At 39.8% G+C, this 19,750-nt stretch overlaps 1 protein-coding gene and 1 long non-coding RNA gene across 2 annotated transcripts in view; one reads left to right on the top strand and one right to left on the bottom strand.

Moving 5' to 3' along the window:
- LOC117475620 (NXPE family member 3-like) overlaps positions 1–19,750 on the bottom strand; it is a 96,101-nt gene that overhangs the window by 32,469 nt on the left and 43,882 nt on the right. The window lies entirely within an intron of this gene.
- On the top strand, positions 5,187–5,471 carry LOC117475624. The gene is made up of 2 exons (XR_004555190.1): positions 5,187–5,244; positions 5,337–5,471. It is a non-coding gene; the product is annotated as an uncharacterized LOC117475624 (long non-coding RNA).

Genomic DNA, 19,750 nt, shown 5'->3' with positions numbered 1-19,750 from the left:
AGCACCTAGCCTGTTTTTCATGTTTCAGGCTCGAAAATGACATGCCCAAAACAAATGACTACAACTTAACTTCTAAAAGGGTTATATGAATAATTTCTTTTATCAAAGCAAGGTTACATCTGTGAGTTGGATGTAGAAGTGTCAGAATCAATATAAATGTTTTTTATTTTAAAGAAAATTCAGATTTTACATAGTAAAAAACTGTAAATTATAGTGTCCGTCCAAAAATAATTTTTTACAGATAGTGAAAACTACCCTTGGATGATGGGTTAGTAGACTAAAAGCTTTAGGAATCCAAAGTACAACATATAATAAGTACCCTGTATCAAGGTTAATGCAAAACAAGTGACATTTGACCTTTTTAGAGAGGTTTAGCCAAAACCACCCCACCTCTGAGGTGATTTGGGTGAAAATGGGTTTTTTTTCTCTATCTCTGGCCCCCCTTACTCGATTTTGATCGTTGACACACCTTTCTGACCGTTAGAGCCAATAGAATCGAAGGGGGAGGCCCACATACACACTCATTGTAAAGAGAAAAGGTGGGGGCTGCGCGTCTGGAAATGAAAGCAAAGTGGAAAAATCTATCCTTCTGGAATTTGGAAACTAAAAAGCAGTTTTATTGCTTATGGATTATCAGAAATAATTTCAAAGAAGGCACAGATACATAGGATGAACCCATGGATTAACTGCAGCATCGTTTTTTTATCGTTTTAATGCCATTGAAGACCAGTTTTGACCAAGGTAAGCCATGTTAGCATTTCTAGCTACTTAGCTCCACATGTTATGATGTACGCTTTCGTTTATAGCGTCGCAAATGTTTATCACTGAGTGTTGAGGAGGGCACCCCTAGATTCAGTGTCTCCAGGACACCAAAAACGAGTGGTTGGTTGTGCATCTAGGATAAGTAATAAGGGAGTTATGAGTGAGTTTAAGTGCCGTTTTAGGTTACATTTTTCGCTCGTGGATAATTCAGAGGCTGAGTGCTAGCATTGTGGGGTTTTTTTTGATTTTTTTTTAAAAAAAGATCAGTTAGCTGAGTTTCTTCCCGTTACATGGATATAAAACATTCATAGTTTTATTCAATATTAAGATTCCTTAGACGTTGTTTCCTGCAAATGATGCGTTTATCCGCCCGGTACCGGGCGGGCCGTGCGTAACAGGTTAATTGCATTACCAAATTGGTATCAAATAAATAGTAAGCATTGGTAACACAACTTCCAAGTTGGGACCCTGACTCGGACAATACACAATCCAACATGTTCAACAGAAGAGTACACATGGTACTTTACATATATATCTGTTTGTTTAAAGGAAACCTATCATGTTATATTTAAATTATATATTGTAGGGCCATACCTATAGGTATATTTATACATTTCTGTTTTCAAAATACCAAACAGATCATGCATTTCAGCCATGCCTCATTTCGCTCTATGTGCTGTTTGCTGTCTACGGGGCTGATCTCTGTGAGCTGCAGCTGACCACGCCCCCCTGCAGGAGAGGGGAAACGTGCTCTGATCAGCTGCTGGGCTGTCAGAAGAGGGGGAGAAAAAGAGATGTCCGTCCTCCGTGTTTTATTATATAGAGTCGTTATTCATTTGTTTTAAAGCTCAATAAATGACAAAGAAGACCTTTGACCGGCACTTTTCTAATTTTGTCCGGAAGATTTCAACTTTAACGGACATCTTGACCGGCGAAACAAACTGAAACTGAAACTCTGCCGCACGGTCCCCTCGTTCCTTGGAATAGGCAGAGAGGTGGGTGTTTGTCATCTGCTGGTGGACTAACCCGAGAGAATTACAGTGCTTGCCTCGACGGGGAGGGATTGCATTGCAGCGGGAGCAAATGCTTGCCTCGGGGAGGGAGAAAGAAAGCCACAGCAGAGAATAAACAGAAGGGTAACCATGGTAACCAAGTCTTCTTCACTGCTTTTGTGGCAGACTACAGCGCCACTTACAGGCCTGGCATATGTACTACAGCGTCTCCAGCGCTTTCGAACGGCAATGGCCGTGGCTGTCTCCTCCTGATTGGTGGATTGGCCCAATAGCCGTAGCGCCACCGTCCTGACGTCAGGACAGTGTTCAAATCTGGATCAGTTTTTATCAGATCCGTTGCAGCCCCTTTTTTAGAGATTTGGGTATGGAGGAAAATAGAGAGGGTTGTGTTTTCTGACACTTGGTGAGTTCCCTGGAACACCGGGGACACATATTCATGTATAAAAGACGTACAAAAGTGCATTTTGCATGATAGGTCCCCTTTAAAGTGTCCAGGTGATGCAGACAGGCTGGACCAGAGAGTGAGAGACAGAACGGGACTCCTCACAGCAGTGAACTTCAGCACAGGTACAAAGACTCTTTTTTTCATACTGTACAAAGAATCAAGAAAGATATTGGTTTAAATAAATGAAGTATTGACTTTAATACACTGATATACATTCCATTAAACAATACTAAATACTAGATCACCTACACATCAGTTAAGTTGAGGGTTTTTTCCATGCAAAAGGTTACATTTAGATGTTAACAAGCAATATGACTTGTCAGCTTTCTAATTTAATGTATTGAAAGCAAAGCTATTTAACACATAGTGAGAACTGCTACTATTTATCTCTCAATATTGTCTGTAAAAAAACGTGGTAAAAGTGATTCTTTCAGTGAGAGCAAGCTTCTACAGTTGCACTACGTTTTGATAACAGTTCAATATTATTTTGATAATAAAATATATTTCAATGTTGATGCATTTCATACTGTTCATTCATAATCTGATTGTCTTTGTAGCTCACTGTTGAAATAAAAAAAAAACATACAAAACATATAAAATAATGATATCTACAGCCCCTAAACACACAAACACACCGCTTTCATAAATAACACAATAATATGTTTTATGTTTCCTGTAATTTTTGTTAGGAAAAGACATGCCTGAAAGACACGACTCAACATTTTCTCCTTCTCTGAGGGTCAAGAAGAACATCCAAGAGGAAAATTAAAGGCTGATGTTATGAGATTTTAAGACCAGTACAGGACATTCACTAAGAAACTACTTTTATTGTGAAAACAAAGTCAGCTGATCGGATGCAGCTATTTCCACATCTACACTCCATCAGCTGATTAATTCTATTTGCTTCACTTTATGAGCTTCACATCACTTGTGCCTTGTACCGCAGAGTTTGCAACGTCACAAATAAATGGGGACAATCTTCAGTCAGATGTGAATGTGTAATCTAACATTTTCAGTAAGAATAATGGACAAAAGGAGTGCAAATACAAATTCAATTTATTGAAATGTGAACCAAAAGTTAATCAAACATGTTTTAAATAAAAAAGCACATATGGACAGAAGGTGTAAACCTATTCAATGTATAAGTAAACACATTTAGTCAAATAAAGTGACAGACAAGGCCTGTGCAGTTGGTATCAGCTATGCCCAGCATGGGCTCCTCCATCAGGCCTGGTCCTCCTCGCAGAGGAAAGACCCTCAGTCCTCTCCAAACCAACAGACAGGACGTCCATCACACGGAGGTTTCTCCCTGAAGTCTCTGCAGCTCTCTGGACACCACGCTGTCTCAATCCGTCCACACTCCACACTGAATATGAGAGGGGAAAAATGAAAATAATAAATGCTTTTAGACAATAAGAAATATAAAGTTGACTGTTGAGTTGCTCAGTTTTTTTAGATTGTCAATACTATTACTGTATAACTAATATCTCAGGTTAAAGGTGGGGTAGGTAAGTTTGAGAAACCGGCTCGAGATACACTTTTGTTATATTCCATGGAATGCTCTTAACATCCCGATAGCAATAAATATCTTAAGTGCTTTGACAAAAAATCCATAAAAAAATTTCATCTGTGGAAGCCGTAATACTGTAAAAAGTACGACCAATCATTTTAGCCGGCCCGGCTAAAATAACTGGATGGCCTACCTGCCTTTCTCCGGTTGTGTATTTTCAAATTCTAGCGATCTCGAGCCGGTTTCTCAAACTTACCTACCCCACCTTTAAGAGGCACATTCAAATAAAGATTGGTCTTTAAATACATTTTGTCTTTTGAATTGTTTGTCTAAAGTCAAGGATCTAGAACTGGTACTTATAGTTTTAATGATACAGTCTGGTTATAATGCTGTTTGGAGGAAGCCTCACAGGTAAGAGCACTAACTAGCTACCATCACATGTACCTTAGCTTGACTTAAACGTATAATTAAGTGATAGCAAAATATAAATAACTAATGTCATGCAAACATATTAATAATTTGCTTGATTCCAGTGTTGCATTTAGCACATTGCATACAAACGTTAAGGGATTTTAAGATTCTGAAGTATTATGCTAAAAACTCAACTTAGATTATTATTTATAGTTTTGCTGAATAGTTTCATGTCCGCTTACCTTAGAAACGTAAAATGTGACGGCAGTGTGCAGATGGGGAGCATGTTAGCTTAGCTTCTTAGCTTGAGCCAGCGCCATATAGATAGAAGAGTTACGACATCTCCGTTCACTCCAATGGACCAGTTTTTTTACAGCAATGGCGGATCGTGGAGCCCTTAATAGTTCCCCGGAAGTTAGCTTGCCGCTGACTTCCGGGGAACTATTGACGATCTGCGGCCAGCTGCAGCACAGTAGAGTTGCAGCATAATAGACCGTTCGTGATGGACTTTTAAAGGTAAGAAGACGTTTAAAGATTTATATTGCGGATATTATCAGCACATCTGAGTCAAATGAACATGTGTATTAAAGGACTTTTACAGATAACAGATTAGGCTAGGATACCGGATAAAGTTAGCAACACACGTTAACCATGAACAGCCTATTAATCCGTTCTCCTAATGTTATTTCAATCCAACGTTGTGGAATTAGAGAAAAGGGGCTTCTTCACGTGCTTTTATCCGGGGTGGAGGGAGTTAAATATTAGTTAAATATAACATTGTGGCGTGTGATTGTAGTGGGTGGAGGTAGTGAAATGAGGATATCCATTTTGGAGTTCAAGCTAGTATAATATAGTTAACGTTACACAATAATAAGGCTGAGAGCTATTTTTGTGATACATCGCTATTGATATGGATTTAGAGTGCATATTTGAGACTTCCAAACAGTAAACAAAAACGTAACTTATGGGTGAGTGTTTTTAGCAGAGTCATATAATGTCCTTGTGATTCTGTTGATTATTACCTGTCTGTATTATGTTGCAGCTCAGCTGATTTTGGATTGATGGCAAAGGGAGAGGGACTTAAGTGAGAGTGAAAACACAAGGTAAGTTTAAAATAGGTCAGCAATTTCCCATCCTATAGGTTGCTATATAGATGTATCTAACCCTTTCTCCTGTCTTTGTCTCCCTCTTTCAGCACAAGAACCCCAGGGGGATTCAATGGAGCCTGAAGACCTGCAATGAGACCCTCACCCTGCACCTGAGTCTCAACTCCCAGAGTTTTGCAAGCCTCTCCCTGTTCCTTATTTTTATTAAACAGACATTAAGCTTCCCAATGGTGTGGTCTTCGTTTTGTGAAAAATATGATTACCTCACATATTTTGTTGCGGTTGTCTGTTTTGATTGTTAAATTGCTCCTGCTGACTTGAGCTAGCCATTTTTTCCTCCTCTCTGTGTCAGTGGGGAAGTCGTACATTCTGATTCTTACTCCTTTCTCTGAGCGATTGGAGCATCCCCAGGCAGCACAGCAAACCATGGTGGAGACTATATGCCAGGACAACACGGAGGAAAAGGCACAGACAAACTGCATGACATGCTATTCAATGTTTATTGAATTCCATGTATTTACAATGGATGTTCCTAAAACAACACATTTAACGTCATAATCATGCTGCTGCTAGTCCTTTGATAGTCACCTGTTGGTCTCCTGTCCTTTCTGAAAGTCATAAAGATTACATTAGTCATTTAGATTACTTATGTCCTCAAGTACCATGGGATTACTGAAACCACCATGAATTAAAAAAAATGGTAGAAATTAATCTAATCTAAATTTTGAAGCATTCCTTGCCATCCCCTCCCTCTAAATATATCAATAAACATTAGGAAGTGATGCAACTGACTACCATACCTGTTTAAGAAGATAATATTTGTTTTAAATAATTCAAAGCAATACACAACAGCAACAGGCTCTTTAACCAAGGCAACGTTAGCCTAACATGTATATGTTAACAAGTAAACTAGCTGTTCACACTATTCCTAATATTACCCATAAATATTAGCAGATTCTATTTTATTTTTAAAACATATTGATGTAAATACATACACATATCGGTATGTTGTATAAATATTGCAAATCAAAACCTTTATTCACTACTTATTACCAAAAATCGTAGTTCTATCTCCGGTAATCATGCATTCATATGTCCCGCCACGAACTTCCGGGGAACTATTGATTCTCCCTGAACCATGTGACGATCAAGCATTTTGGACTTCCGTTGTCATAACTCTCTCTCTATAGAGTGGCGAAGTCCCTCCCCTTCCGGTGGACCTCCATGGGACCTTATTTCGGAAAAGTTATGCATTGAAGTCAATGGAGAGAGAAAGATTATCTTTCGATCCCGTTTGAATTGTGCCACGAATTACACATATGATGTTTGTCAATTTAAAAGATAATTTTGCAAGTAAAAAAAAAAAAAAAGTGTCGTAAAACTGTGAAGTAACACATTTGTTTGTGTGAAACGCTCAATGAACTACATCTCTGGTCTCGCAGACTCGCACAACACACGTCACCAAGATGGCCGTCACTACTGTCTTGTCAACAAAACGATTGACTACCCTCACTATCAACACAATAAAACACGTCCAGAAGAATGTCATGCAAAGCTGCCTGCCTGCCTGCCTGCCTTCCTTTGATTCTCTCTGAACTGGCTGGTCTTTTTAATGTTTAATGTCAACCATTTGTGCAGATAGCATGAAGTAGAGAAGATCGCCGATGCTAGCGTTAGCGTTAGCATTTCTCCCCCGGTCTTAAAGTGTGTATTATAGAATGATCACACCGGTGACAGTACTCTTCAAAGGGTTCACGAAATATGACTACTACTCTTACTGTTTAACATTTTGGGTTACTTAATGTTACTTCATGTTAAGGCTAATACAAATGACATGGCTGTAATGCTAACTAACGTGCTAGCTACTAGCTAGGTAGCTAACTTGATCCAGACACTCCTGGTCCTTTCATCAGATGGGAAGCGAAAGAACGAGCAAGACCCATTGCTGGTATGATAACAACCTGGTACTAAGCACACAGGCATCTTGTTAAAGTTATCTTGTCTTAGCCAGCGCCATATAGATAGATTATATCTATATGGCGCTGATCTTAGCTAGTGGAGGAAAACAATTGTGACATCACTTACGCGACTCTGGGATTTGTAGTCTTTCTAGTTACGTATTTTTCATAGTCTTATATTTCAACAGTTTTACGACAAACTGTGACTTTTTTGACATGGAAATGATTTTTTAAGATTGACAAACATCATATGTGTAATTCATGGCACAATTCAAACGGGATCGAAAGATAAGTTTTCTCTCTCCATTGACTTCAATACATTATTTTTCCTAAATAAGGTCCCATGGGGCGGAAGTAGATGGGCGTGACTTCGCCACTCTATATGGCGCTGGCTTGAGCTAGCTCTGTTACTTCCAGCTCGGAGGCAGCAGGTCCCGCCTCGGCTCCGTCTCTTTGCCCTTATTTGGAGCAGGCTGGAGCAGGCGGGAGTTAGACTCTGACGTCACTGTCAAGCCGTTAGTGGCCGACTCCGCCTACTAAGGGCTTCTCGGCAACTCTGCAGAATCCTATGGGTGACGTCACGGACCCTACGTCCATTTATATATACAGTCTATTGTTACAATACGTAACCCAACGTTTTATTGTGTTGCAGTGTTGGAGGAGCCTGTGATCTAAGATGTTCATTGTCATAACTACACTCTAGCTATGCACACATGACAATAAAAGCCTTGAAACTTGAACCTTGAGATGAGCAGTGTGTCCACAGCAGAGGACTCCACTGAGCAACACACACACACACTGGTGCTAGATACACTGTCCCTACTCCACAGCAGAGGACAGATGAGGGAGCCATCCTCCTGACAGCCTCTCATTCTCCAGAGGCTGGAGAGCAGCCAATTAGCCGTCTGAAAGCTCCGGCCAATGGCTGCTCTCTGTCGCCACCATGATCTATACACATATGCAAGTCTAAGTGTTTTAAAACCACATTTACAGAGGGAGTGGGCTACTCCATTTCCCTCTGCTTCATTTAAATGCACTTCCACTTTGCTCTCATTGGTGGGAAGTAATTTACTTCAGTATTTTTTCAGAATCCTTTATTTGTCCCGCAACAGGGAAATGTAAAAATATTACAACAGCAGAAACCCCATAAAAAAAAAGAACATATACAATGTACTAACATTTTATAATTTGTATTTATGTATCAATGCATATTTATTCAATTTGTTTTGCCCAAGCCGTTTAGTCCTTCCTATAAAAAAGAAAAGCACACCACGCGATTAAATGTTTTACTGTGATTCACATTAACTTCAACCTTAAAGCAGTCCTATACAGTATAATAAACATAAGGTAGAAAACCCACTATCCCATGTATCTTAATTGTAATTTACAGCTTGGATAATTTCTCTGAGATGTTTCATTCAAAAGTTAAAATAATTTAATATTTTTAATGTAGCATCATAAAAACGATGTGGATCTGTTCGTTAACACATATATCCATGTCTTACTTCAAATTAAGTATTAACCAGTTCAATAAATATCCTATGAGCTCATAGTCATGTGACATTTTCCCACTTCGCAATTTTGCAAGGTTAGCCCAAAACGTGTAAATGGATGTGATGTCGTGCCAATATTAAAAGTATTTTGTATTACTATAACTTTTTTTTAAATGTGTTTTATTAATTTCTCCTTATAGCATTGTGAAGCACCTTGAGATGATGTTGTTTTTAAAGTGTGCTATATAACTGAAATGTATTATTATTACTGAGGATTCATGTGTTTAACCCACTGATTGAATTAGAGTAATCTGACGAATCATTGAATCATTGTGTTCCTAATTTGTATAAATGAACAGAAATCGATCAACCCTTTATGGGGCATACGTGGGTCAACAGAATGTCCACCATATTCTTAATAATGGGAGATAGCGGGTGGATGTTGTGACGCAAGTCATTGGCAAGAACCATCTCCCAGGCATCGACCCAGTGAACATTCACTCCTTTGAACAAGGATCTGAGTACACGATCATTCTGCATGTAGTACCAGTCGCTGTATGATCGCGATATAGAAAGGGTCTGATCTCTGAGGGCTCCGCTCCGCATGATGACCACGGTGTTCGGAGCGCGGTCCAGCAGCCGCTGCACCGCACTGCGGATGCTCAGCATCCTCCGGATGTAAATCGGTATTGGTAATGGGCCGAAGTGTGCCCAGACGCCAATAGCCACAACAGTGTCTGCGCCTCCAATCAAGCCATCAACTTCGTTGGCGATGTAGCGCAGCTGTCTGACCGGCACCTTGGCGGTACTGAGAGGGGGGGCGTGGCAGCGCCACGTCATCAGGATTTGGTCCGCATGGTCCACGAGCATCAGGGACCAGGGGGAAACATTCCTATCCACGTGAAGGTTGAACATACCTAAAAGTACACGGACAGAAAAGATATGTGAATAATTCAAGTCACATCTTTTTAGATTAGCTTTTTATTAGCAACCCCCCACCTTAACCTGTTAACCTGTTAAGCCCTGAGCCTGTTTTTCAGGTCTCAGGCTCGAAAATGACATTCCCAGAACAAATGACCATATCTTCCCTTCTAAAAGGGTTAAATTAATAATCTTTTTTCTCAAAGTAATGATAAACCTGTGAGTTGGATGTAGAAAAGTCAGAATCAATATAGATGTTTTTTATTTTAAAGAAAATTCTGATTTTACATAGTAAAAAACTGTAAATTATAGTGTCCGTCCAAAGATTATTTTTTACTTATGGCGCGTTTCCACTACAGCGCGGAGCACGGTTTAAGAGGGCTGTGACGTCAGCGGCCCGTCTTTGGTTGCGTTTCCACTTGGCCTAGTACCGGCCGGCGGGTCCTAATTCACAGTTTTTCTGGCCTCATAAAATCGCGGGTCTAGGGCCAGAGACAACGAGGCTGAGTCGGGCTGAGTATGCTAAACTAGAGAGAGCATCGCTGGCAAGGGGGCTACAACTACAACAAGATGGACATATTTGACCGTGATTTAATTGTAATACACGTTTCAAAATGATGCCGAAGTAACAACATACTGATACCGGTTAGTAAAAACCATGAATTAATGCTTTGTCAAGTCTGCAGACAGACGGCAGGCGAAAAACCTTTTAAAATGCGTGTGTTCTAAATGGAGATTGGCTAAGCTAACGCAGTATATGCTCCGACCGTCCACACTCACAACAACGGCCTATACAGACATAAATAAAGCAGCGACTGTATTCACCATGACACAGGCAGTCTGTGGTTTGTACTTGTTTAACTTTTGTCTAGTTTCTGAACATATATGAGGAGCTGTGAGCTCTGAGTGCTAACAGCTAACGGCTGTGTTGTTTTTCTGGGGTTCTCTGAAGATCACGTCACGGCTCCGCCTACACTGCGTTACTATAGATACTGCCCCAGTTTCTAAACTGTAATGGAAATGCGCCATAAAGTGAGCCAGTCCTAACGAGGCCCAGCCATACCGAGCAGGGCCGAGCGAGGCCGTGTAGTGGAAATGCGCCATTATAGTGAAAACTACCCTTGGATGATGGTAAGGTAGACTAAAAGCTTTAGGAATCCAAAGTACAACATATAATAAGCACCCTGTATCAAGATTGATGCAAAACAAGTGACATTTGACCTTTTTAGAGAGATTTAGCAAAAAGACACCACTTCTGGGGTCATTTGGGTGGATTTTCCATATCTCTGGCTTCCCTTGCTCGATTTTGATGGTTGACACCTCTTTCTGACCATTAGAGCCAATAGAATCGAAGGGGGAGTCCCCCACACACACTCATTGTGAAACAAAACGGTTGGGGCTTCGCGCATGCAGTTTTGAATCAGAGCGAACCTATCTCTAGCTCTGACATCTGGAAACAGAAAAGCAGTTTTATTGCTTATGGATTATCAGAAATCATTTCAAAGGGACACAGACACATTGGATTAACCTATGGATTAACTTCAGCAGCGTTTTTATCGTTTTAATGCCATTGAAGACCACTTTTGACCAGACTACGACACAGGTAAGCCATGTTAGCGTTTTTAGCTACCTAGCGCTACATGTTTTGATGTCTGTTTTTGTTTATAAAGTCGCAAGTTCGTATCATAGAGTGATAATGTATGTACCCATCGATTCTGTGTCCCCTCACGATGTGAATCGTTGTGTTGGATGTGCAGAAAGGATAAATAATAAGGTTTTATGAGTGAATTTCGGTGCAGTAATCTGTTAGCATTTTTCGCTCGTTGCTAATTCAGAGGCTCAGCGTTAGCATTGTGGGGTTTAAAAAAAAAAAGTTAAAAAAAAAGATCAGTTAGATGAGTTTCTTCCCGTTACATGGATATAAAACATTCATAGTTTATTAAATGAACATGCCCTCAGACACTGTTTCCTGCAAGATGTTGCGGGAGGGCCCCTGTACCGGGGTCTCTCGGGCTTAACAGGTTAAATGTTCTTTTAGTCTTTGTTGAGGTATAACATACAGAATTATACAGTATATATATATTGTATGACTCCATGTAATACTGTGTACCATATTGTTTGTATAAGTAGCTGCAACTACTAATATGTTCATTGGGTAGCTCTGTAGCACATGATTGTGATGCCACTACCTGGGGTATATAAGAGTTGGAGTCACGCCCCTTCTTTTTCAGTCCTCAAGTCTCTTGACCTGTGTGCATCTAATAAATAACGCAGAGATGAATGGCTAAACTTGAACTCTGAGAATAATCACCTTTCTGCTGCAGATGGACAAAAGGTATAAGTCTAAATCTGCTAACAATTTTTATTATTTACCTACCTTTATATTGTTTTATAATTATTTTTAATTTGTACTTCTGTTTTATATTGTTGCATCGACTCAGTTGTCTTGTGTCTTAACTGTCAGAGAGAAACCACTATTTATTTTTATTATCATACATTTTACCTCCTTGTGTCTCTTAACCTGATCAAATGTTATATTTTGCTGCATGTACAGGTCTGTAAAGTTCTTAACAAATAATCTGAGTGGAATTTCTTGTTGGTTGTTTTCAACTTGTGATGTGTCATTTTGTAAAGCACTTTGAGCTGCATGTGTTATATGAAAAGTGCTATATAAATAAAGCTTTTATTATTAAATGTAGCCGCAACTGTTGCCAGGACTTCATGTGGATCACTAACTACCTGGTAACTGGATGCTTAAGAATTGAAACCACTGCCTGATGGTGGAGTCTCCGTAAAAGTGGAGTTTCTTGGTCTTCAGACACTCTCTGGTGGCAGCGTTGTCAAACTGGCGAACTGTGGGGCTCCCTTGTGCCTTCCAGACACCCTTGTAGTAATAGCCGCTGGGTCCGGGTGTCACGATGAGGCTCTTCGCCTCTGGTTGATCTGAGAGGAAGTTAAAGGAAAACGGTTTTATTAGAGGAACATATTTGTACTGGTGCCTCTAGTCAAATGTGACATGTCTCCATGCTTTAATGTTCAAAAAGCTCTTTATTTTTCTCATACTGCCTGTGCTGCAGCACCTCTTTTCACCCTCTGTCTGAAACCAGACAATTTTAGTGTAGTTAGTAGAAGTGTAGTTCGAACCTAGTATAAACCTAAATGCAGTTTGAGCAGTGGCGGCCGGTGGTCTTTTTTTTTGGTGGGGCTCTTGACGTACCGCAAGTGACCTACCCGGGGGGTTTCCCCCCGAATTTTTTTTTCGAGAAATGACCCCTTAAATGATGACTTCTGGTGATGTTAGAGGGGGGGGAAAGGAGAAATCGAGGCTTAAAAATATGAGAAGACTGATCAATACCTCCATAATCTTCAGTGTGGAAAATATTATTTATCAACCTGAACATCTACTACTTTACCAGGAATTTGTGTTCTCAGAACTGGTCTGTTTTTTTCTTTCTTAAAACTGTTCATGTTTTATGAACCAACACCTTCACCAAGTAGCTTTACAGTGAACTGCATGTGAGATATAAAATTAATAGCATCTTTTCAGTAGCATTAATTATAAATATTTAAGTGGTTCAATACAAGTCACTACAGCATTTCAAACTGAACTGTGAATAAATGCAATTTAAAAAAAATAACCACAGCACAAAATGTCATAAATTGTGTTTTTTCTTTGTTTCTCTGAGGATTATTTACAAACAGGCTTATTTACATATATCAATAACTCAGAAATGAAAAAGCTACATCGTCTAACACGAACAACCAGTTAGCATAATGATAATATATGTGTTATGTACAATGTATCTGGCAAGGCTAGAGCAAGAAAGAACATAAAGTTTGCAAAAGGTTTAAATAACTTCAAGTATCTGTCTTCAGATTACGTGGAGGTTTTAGTCCGATGGGAAGCAGATTTTAAGCGACACCGAAGATAAACCAAAAATGTGGTGGAGCTGCAAACCGTGTAGTGTTGCTGGGACAGAACAGGAGCTATAACCGTTGGAAAATACATCACAGACAATGCAACAAACGTGGAGACAGAACAATCACTTCTGTGATAAATGCCCACTTATTAATAAACTTCTAACAACCATGGGAAACCTCCTCTCTACATATAAAGTGATATCCAAGCATGGGAAACAAAAGACAGCATTTACCTGTTTGCATCCAGCTAGCCAAGCCTTTCTTGTGTACCAGCTACTTGTGAAGCCTCGTGTATAAATGTTGTCTTTTTCACGAGATTGCTGCGATATATTCAAATCGGGTTGGTCCGGTGCAAGGTCTTTAAGCAACAATTTATCTGCCAAACTTCTCCTTTCGAAAGGATTGGAGATTAGCTCTTGAACAGAATTAGGCGCGGACCGAGGTCCGGAGACTCCACCTGCACACGAAGCCATCCTCATCAACTACTGCGTCAACCGGATACGAGTCACTGTCCAAACTACTCACAGACTGCACTGGGCGCTGACATTGGCGCCCGGTGACCGTCATCTTTGACGACGCTAATTGGCTGAAATTATATTTTCGCGGCATAGTTTACACGTTACAGATAGCAACAGTCAGCTGCTGGTGGCTGCTGCTGCACTGGTTGAAGGCTCCTCTCTTAGCGCCCAGACGAGAGAAGGTGCATGGGCAAGGCCAGGCAGGAAACATGTGACTTATCAGTAACTTTAGACATCGTAACACAATTTTAAACGAGATTTTATTGTAGATTATACATTTTACTGATACCAATTATATAATATTTACCTTGTTCATTAAAAATAAAAATAAAAACATATATATTTTTTTAAACATATTTTTTTTTTTTTATTTTAATTTTAATTATTATTTATTTTTATCAATATGGGAAGAGGTGGGGCGGCGCCCCTAGCGCCCCTATGGACCGGCCGCCACTGAGTTTGAGGTATTAAAAACATTATTAATGGAGCCAAATTTAGTTTTTATTTTATTTCTGAATATTTGTTGGTATTCGTTTTAGTAACTTTGCTACATTTTTATAAATTTCAATCATTGAAAAAAACCCATTTCTAGTAACTTTGGCCCGGTTAACAGCACAGACTTTGCTGCAACAAGATCACAGATTGCATTTTCATAGATTCTTCTTTTGGAGCGGGGTGCGATCTCAGTGCGACCTATTGCAGAGGTGAAAATCAAACTTTACCTTCTTTTTTTGGAACCACGCTGACAAAGGCAGGTCCTGAAGCCTTAATGTAGACTTTCAGGTTGACATACCTGAAGGAAAGCACACATAATAAAATACTTATTACAAACAGAATGACACTATCAAAACAAGAACATACATTTAAAATGATTGAATGAATTTAGAACTAGAAAAACAATGCAATGAAATTAGAAACTGCTATATCACACAACTTTTAAAAACAAATGTCTGACTAACATTAAAGCTGCACCGTTTAATACTTCTGTACACCCATGTGACAATTACCAGAAACAACACATTACAAGTGTGTGGTGTTAACAAATAATGAAGATAATATAACTATAAACACAGGCTACCACAGCATTGTGGCTCCTACAAAGTCGTTCAAATTACTGTGATGTGAACAGTATTGTTCACACATTGAAACCACAGCAAATAGTTACTAGAGTTTGCAGTTCCCCTCAGCTCTACAGAACAAGGTAGCATCTTTCCCGCTCATTGTTTTGGTTTTACTTTTGAGTCTCACTTCTCTTATCAACGTATTTTATCAGACACAGCAGAAAGCTCTAACCAACCAAATGTGCATTAACTTCATTGTGTAGCCAAATGTTGCAACTAGCTGGCGAGCAGAGCAGTTTACATTTAGCATTATTACAACTCTGACCATCCCCACTGGGTGCAAATATTCCACTAATTGCTAACATAAACCTACAGTGGCCGACTGATGCAAACACGCTGCAGCCGCCCAGAAACAGTTTTGATGCAAATATAAAAACGCAAATAAAGAACACATCTTCACCAACTTGACAAAATATGCAAGAAGCTCAAACACAACAGAAACCAGGGGACACTAAAAAGTGACGCACACAGCTGGGACCGGAGCACTTGTTGACGCTCGAGGATTATAAAGTTGGCCAACTGTTGTCAAAAAGTGACACGAAATGTACGTTTTATCTGCTTATTTAACCAATGCGATTGCATTATGTTGGGAAAAATATCTCTCGTCACCGTACGGCACTCCTTCCTCCTGTACGGTATGATCTTGTTTATATTCATTACTGAAGTACAAAACAGGTATAACACAAAAGCTTGAGAGAGAGACGGGGAGAGAAAACCGCTTTCATCTGCCATCCCATCGACACACACCGATGATGAATGAAAGACTGGATTAAAAGTTTCACATTGTGAGACACATTGGAAGAAATTAGCATGGTGCGGAAACATGTTCACCCAGTTTAAATTGTGACGTATTTCGTTGACTTGTTCCCTTTCAGTTTTTTCTATTTTTAATATTAATTATCGTGTTGTTTGATGAGTTTTAGGAATGCAGAATGACTACAGTTAGTTAAACGTACACTAACGCAGTGAGCTCTTATGCAGTTTGACAGACCAAAAAACATGTTCACATGTTTTCAATGGTGGAAAGTAACATTAACTCAAGTACAAGTACTTTTTTTTTTACATATTTGTACCTAAGTATTTCCATTAAAGGTCCATAAAAAAATTCAGGAAAAAAGATTCCCTTATTTTCTTAATATATCAAATGATGTAATATCAGATAGGATTAGATTTGGATTCAATAGTAACTGCCTAATTGAACAAACATCTGCCTTGCCCTCAAAGTATGTTGTGCAGTTACAAGGGCAAGGCCAACCTGTTAACCCTAACCCAACCCTGTGCACGGTCTAAACCTTTAATTAACCTCTGCAGGCTTACTCTCTTATGCAATCCGAAACCTATGATATTTACAGACAGTGAGCTGTGGAAATATCACAGTGTGCAGACATGCACGTCTCATTGTGCGCACAGTGGATTTCACTATTTGATTTAAGACCCTATGTAAGAAATGTGCCAGGGACCATGTTCAGCCGGCTAATGGTAACATGTTATCAAGATTAATGTATGGCTTAAAAAAAGTACAACTTAAATGTACCTACAATTTAAATTGAACGGACATTTATTCAAATTTAAAAAGAGGTAAAAAATAAAATCTCATTGTAAATAAAATATTCTATTGATGATGAAAAATGACAAACCAGAGGTAAAAAAACTAAGTGGAAATTAGCAATCCTTTTCACATAGACTTCTATACAATTAGACATAGTTGTGCCACAAATGGAGCCTCCCTCTGCTACATATTAAGGAATGCAAGTCTAAGGCAACATAGACATCATTTTGACACCTTTTCTCCTTGTCCCCTTACTTGCGAAAGAGCAGAACCTCCGTGCGCTTGAGAAAGCGGGTTTCTTTAAAGTTCAAACTCATTTGAAGGAACCTGGTTTCACAGCTCAGTTTCTGTGGCTTGAAGCAGAACCAAGGCTCGCCTGTACGAAGGTCGGTGAAGTTGCAGAGCGGAAGGAGGGTGGGCTGCAGGCAGACCCCACACATGGTGGTTTCAGAAACTGCTCCTGAACGGAAGATGCTCTTCCAAGCCGTCCTGTAAGGATGCTCCCTGTTCAGCCTCTGCAGCACAGCGATGGCCTGAGCTGAATGAACCATCGTCACCTGAGTGGGCAGAGAACCAGTCAATACTGTGGTTATAGTTACCTATAGATGTTCTCCAAATTTAAAAACAAACATCCTGAATTTGACAAATCCTGTTAGGAGAGCACACACACACACACACACACACACACACACACACACACACACACACACACACACACACACACACACACACACACACACACACACACACACACACACACACACACACACACACACACACACACACACACACACACTTTTTATTTATGTACTAATATATATATGTATATATTGTACATGTATTACAATGTATTATACAATGTATGTATTGAGATTTATGTTTAGTGTTGATTTTTGTTTTGTTCTGTTATAACGCCTTGTGCGGAATGCTTTGCCTACTATGTTTACAGTCTTTCTCGATTGCTAACACACTAAAATTATACATAAAGCACAATTATTTTAACTGACACTCAAAGAGCAAAACATTGGCTCAAATCTCCAAAACTCTAAACACGTTTTCAGCTTTTCACACAATTTGCAAATCAACATGGCACCTTTTGCAAACCACTGCACACGTTTCTCCACGTAAGACACAGGCATCTGACATAAAGTTAGCAGGTTTAAAACACTGATATTCAAAATGCCTCACACATGGACCAATGATCAAGAAACACGTTCCACCTGACCAAACACCTGATAGCATAATTGTTGGCTCATCAATCAGGATGTTAGCACTATAAAAAGACCACAGGTGAGTACTTTCTTACAGCAACAATGGAAGCCAACATGGAAGCAAGAGCAAGAGGAAGAGGAAGAGGAAGAGGTGGGGTGAGAGTGAGAGGAGGAAGAATGAGAGGTAGAGGTAGAGCTGGAGGGAGAGGACGTGGACAAAGAAGAATACTCTCTAATGAAATCAAATGTTATCAACCATGGTTTGACGATGAGAGAGGCTGGAGAGGGTTCAGCCTAATCTAAGGCGCCGTTTACACGAGGAGAAAACGGCTTGTATCTGCATAGTTTCGCGTGCGTATAGCCCTATTATTTACACGAGGCCGATAGAAACTGACCCCACAAACGATAACGGGTCCCAAGGTGGATAGATTTGCAAACGAAACGCTCTGGGGGGTCAACCGAGTCCGTGTAATCACCTCTATACGAATATTTCCTGAAAAAATAGCGATAGCCCCACCTCTCCCCACCTCTCCTGCTCACTGCTGTAGCAACTATCAAAAATAGCTGTGTTAATTAAACGCACAAGGGGTTCTTGAATGAAATAATATTATAAAAGGCAAACCAGAATTGTTAACGCCCAATATACTCCTTAAACAAAATAAACAGAGTCAGATTTCATGCATTGATCCATTATATTGACAAAGGTGCGATCTCACCCGGTGTTTGTAGAGAATATCTCTCTTTCTGAGCCGTCCTCTCCACAGAGACGTGCTTCTTGGTCGGTTGATGCAATATCCACAGATTCGGTTTCTTTCAGTTAACTTCCCCGTTGCATTTATCCATATGCTGAGGAAATTACTATATCCCGCTGAATACCAGCAATCGCCACACACTTCCTCCTGTCAGTAGCTACTGCTAGTGCTACTGCTACTGACCATGCTACAGATATTAGTGCAAAATCTACAGCTCCTCTACCACAACCATCAGCAACAAGTGGACATGGAGAATTACATGAACTACATGTTGCTAAATACACCGCGGGGCTTAAACAGAAGGGTAGCCATGGCAACATTGTGGCGGGGCTGCTCGGGCTGCTCTTCTTCGCTGCTTTTGGTGTATTTTGGCAGAAGTTACAGCGCCACTTACAGTCCCGGCATATGTACTACAGCGTTTCCAGCGGCCTCGTTTGAACAGACACGTTAAATGAAACGAATGCATGTGAACAGAAGACTTTTTTGAATACGCATACTGTGCATAAACGCAAACGGTCCCGTGTGAGCGGGGCCTAAGCCGATTTACTGTTGCCTCTGTAATCCGGACACTTAGACTTGAAAACAAGTTAGTTACCAGTTTTTAGCTCTGCATAATTCATGATATATCAGTGCGTATATCTGTTTTGTGAAACGTATTTACTTCTCTACTGTAATTGAATTGTTGGCATGTTGCATACTATAACTGTACACAAATCCTGCACAATTTACTGTGGTAGACTTACTTTTATGCAACACTTAGAGAGATCCGCAGCATAGTAACTATGTGCTGAGATGCATGTTGCACAATGTTATTTTTGAATAAAATGTGATTTTTTTCAACAACTCATTTGTATTTCTTCATTTACTGTATTTCTGTAAACTCAAGCAATCTTTCTCTGCAGAAAGCTCTATGTACAGAGCATAGCCCAAAAGATGAAAGTGCTTTAGATTATGCTCAGCAGTGTGTAGTTGGGTGGTCAAACAATCTAGTATTATGAATGAAGTGTGTTATATTTGGTGCAAAAGTTTGCATTTGGTAAGTGTTTATGTAGTTTTGAG

The sequence above is a fragment of the Trematomus bernacchii genome, unplaced genomic scaffold, assembly GCF_902827165.1.
Source record: "Trematomus bernacchii unplaced genomic scaffold, fTreBer1.1, whole genome shotgun sequence".
Classification (NCBI taxonomy): Eukaryota; Metazoa; Chordata; class Actinopteri; order Perciformes; family Nototheniidae; genus Trematomus; species Trematomus bernacchii.
Note: the sequence above shows the minus strand (reverse complement) of the source record. Positions and strands in the feature narration are given on the sequence as shown.